The sequence below is a fragment of the Myotis brandtii genome, unplaced genomic scaffold (genome assembly GCF_000412655.1).
Source record: "Myotis brandtii unplaced genomic scaffold, ASM41265v1 scaffold317, whole genome shotgun sequence".
Lineage (NCBI taxonomy): Eukaryota > Metazoa > Chordata > Mammalia > Chiroptera > Vespertilionidae > Myotis > Myotis brandtii.
In genome coordinates, this window is record NW_005362155.1 from 854,272 (window position 1) to 857,658 (window position 3,387).

A 3,387-nucleotide genomic window follows, 5' to 3' on the forward strand; every position below is an offset into this window, starting at 1 on the left:
TCAGTGTCTACTCCCACCGCCATGGGGGAGGGAGGGAGGGGGCTGGGGGAGCCCAGGGCAGCACCTGCTGGGCTGGGGGTAGTGGTGAGAGGAGGCTCCTCTGGGACAATGACACTTAAGCTAAAGCATAAAGTTGTCAGGTGTCAGGTAGACACGAGTGTAGGGGCAGACCGTCGGGAACATTGTAGGAACTAAATGGCAGGTGTGGTGAGAAAGGAGGGCAGCAAGGTGGTGAGGACGCAGGTGGTGGAGGTGGGTGGGGCCAGGCCAGTGGGGCCGAAGCCCGTTAGGAAGCTTAGACTCTCCTGGCCGGCGGGAAGCATCCAACTGTGCTTCTGGGCAGACCGTCGAAGCCGTGGACAGAGAACAGAAGGGGGAGGCCCGGTGTCCTCCTCCCCTGACCACACTTGAGGGGACAGGACAGAGGGCAGGCTCAGGAGCCAGTGAGGAGGGGCAAGCAACAGGTTTGGGGGGGTCTGAGGAAGGGAAAGTCTCGGGTGCCTGGGGCTCCTGGCGGAGGTTCTGCTCATTCATTCATTCCTGCATTGATTAATCGAGTGAGTGCTTCATTAACCCAGCTTTCATTTGCTCAGCATATTGGACCTACTATGTGAGGCAAGAGATGGGTCTGGAGAGAGATGAGGCCCAATTACAAAGGCTTTGACTGCCAGGACAGGCGTCCGGGCTTTGACCTCTGGGCAAAAGGAACCCAGTGGCTGCAGATTCGGGGCTGGACGGCCGACCCCCCAGGAACTGGCCCGCCCCTGGCATCCGGAGCTCTGTGCTCCCCGAGGTCCTTCTGAAGTTGGCAAGTGGACCTCAGAGGTCCAGGACATGCTCTTAGGTGGCACATGGGTAAAATTTTAATCTATTTTAATAGTTGTGTTTATGTAAATGTGTCTTAGGAAAAAATGTGTAACGGGCACATCAGTGCCTGAGTTCACAGATACTATTGCTTAGGATGAAACCAAAATAGGCATTTGAGTAAAAAGAAAGAGTCGGCTTAAAGAAAAATCTCATTAAATAAATAATTGTGCAAGTGTATGTGACTATGATATGCGGACGGCTCCCCCAAGGGCCACTGCACCACCCTCGGGCTTCAAGTCCTTTCTTTTGTCGTGGCTGGGCACCTTCGGGCCGGGTGTGAGAACCGGGCTTACAGAGCCCGCAGCAAGGAGGCCGCTGGTGAGATGGAAGGAAGCGCTTCCAGGCAGGCTGGCGAGTGGCCCCAGTGGGTCCCCACGGAGGGTGACTGGGGGGCTCCTTCATGCAGGGAGCACGTGCCACTCCCGGACCTGGGAGGAGGGAGGAGCAGCTGGTTTGAAGGCGGGGACGCCAGGGTGAGCACGGAGAGCCTGCCTGGGGAAGCGAAGGCCCCTCCTCCAGCCCCTGAATGGCTGAATGGTGCTGGCTTTGTGTGCTCGCCTTTGTCTCGACCCCCGTGCGTTGGCCTGATCCACAGCCCAGAGCAGTTCTCATGTTCTGCTCTGGGGACTTGCACCCAGTGTCCCTGTGGTCACATGCCCTGGGCTTGAGCGCACACGCCAGCCTGGACACATCTGAGCGCAGGATGCCGCTCTGCATGTACACGTGTGCTAACATGTGTGCTAACGTGTGTCCTTGGCACTCCTCATGCTGTGTGCCCCCCTTGGACCCATACCCTTGGGTGCACGTGTGTCTGCGCTGACCTGGTGCCTGAAATGGGGCTCTGCCCTCTCATTTGCCCACATCACGCCGGTGTCCCCGGGCGGAGGGCTGATGGGCAGGCCCCGTCTCAAGCGGCACCCGGCTGATGTCCCTCCGCGGCACGTGCCACTCCCGGACCTGGGAGGAGGGAGGAGCAGCTGGTTTGAAGGTGGGTGAGCACGGAGAGCCTGCCTGGGGAAGCGAAGGCCCCTCCTCCAGCCCCTGCAGCTCCCCCGCTCAGTCCCGTGCCGTGGACGTGTTCTGGCCCCTGAATGGCTGAATGGTGCTGGCTTTGTGTGCGCGCCTTTCGTCTTGACCCCCGTGCTTTGGCCTGATCCACAGCCCAGAGCGGTTCTCATGTTCTGCTCTGGGAACTTGCACCCAATGTCCCTGTGGTCACATGCCCTGGGCTTGAGCGCACACGCCAGCCTGGACACATCTGAGCGCAGGATGCCGCTCTGCATGTACACGTGTGCTAACATGTGTGCTAACGTGTGTCCTTGGCACTCCTCATGCTGTGTGCCCCCCTTGGACCCATACCCTTGGGTGCACGTGTGTCTGCGCTGACCTGGTGCCTGAAATGGGGCTCTGCCCTCTCATTTGCCCACGTCACCCCAGTGTCCCCGGGCGGGGGGCTGATGGGCAGGCCCCGTCTCAAGCGGCACCCGGCTGATGTCCCTCCGCGGCTGGTGGCTGTGATGAGCAGTCATCTCGCCGCCCCCACCGAAGCCAGCCGCCCGGCCTTCGGTAATGGAAACGTCAACTTGATTCATGGGCATTCGTCAGCGGCAGCCAGGCCCGAGGACAGGCATGCTGGGAGGCCCATCCCCTGGGAAGAGCCGCTGCTGCCGGAGTGCTGACCCCTTGCTTAGGAGGAAGTGGGGGTGGAGAGAAGCATCTGGGGCTGCCCAGTTCATTCTGACAACAAAAACGTCACTTCAGACTGTGAGAAGCTGCGGAGGTGAACCAAGGAGAGGCCTGACTTAGGCTGGAGGGGAGGGCAGGCCTCTCAGCGGAAGGGCCATGGCAGTAGGGACGGAGGATGAGGAAGGAGGCGGCAAGGGGTGTGGGCAGAGTCACAGCATGTGCAAAGGCCCTGGGGTTGAGGGCAACGCTGAGAGGCTCTATGACAGGACAGGCCGCTTGGAGCTTGGGGCACGAGGTCTGCCGCTGAGGGGTCATCTGCAGCCAGGGTGTGGGGACCTTGTGGATCATAACAAGGAGCATGGCCTCACCTGGGACCACGGAGCCATTGTTTCCAGTCACAATATTACATTTTGAACCAAAAATACTAAAAAAAATTTGAACTGCATTAACAGCATCTCAAAGAAAAGTGGAAGGCAACACAGTAGAAGCTCAGCATGGGGTGATAGTAACAGGGGTGCCAGGGGGTGTTAGGAGGTGGGCGTGATCAGCTCTGCAGCCAGGGGAGGGGAGCGGGGCAGAGGCAGGGTGGCCGGGGAGAGAGCGGCACCAGGTCCCGGTGGAGAGCTGGGGCCCCGGGGTGCTGGCACTGGGGACGGGAGAAGCAGCACAGTGTGGCTGGGAGAGGGGAGGGGAGTGAGGGGCCTGAGGGCGCTAGGCCGGCTGGGCTTTGTCAGGCGCCTGTCTGGGCTCTGACGCTGTGCAGCGGGGCACGGTGGGCCGCATGGGCCTGTGGGAATCAGGAAGCGGTGCCCTCGGCGGGGGGGGGGGGGGGGG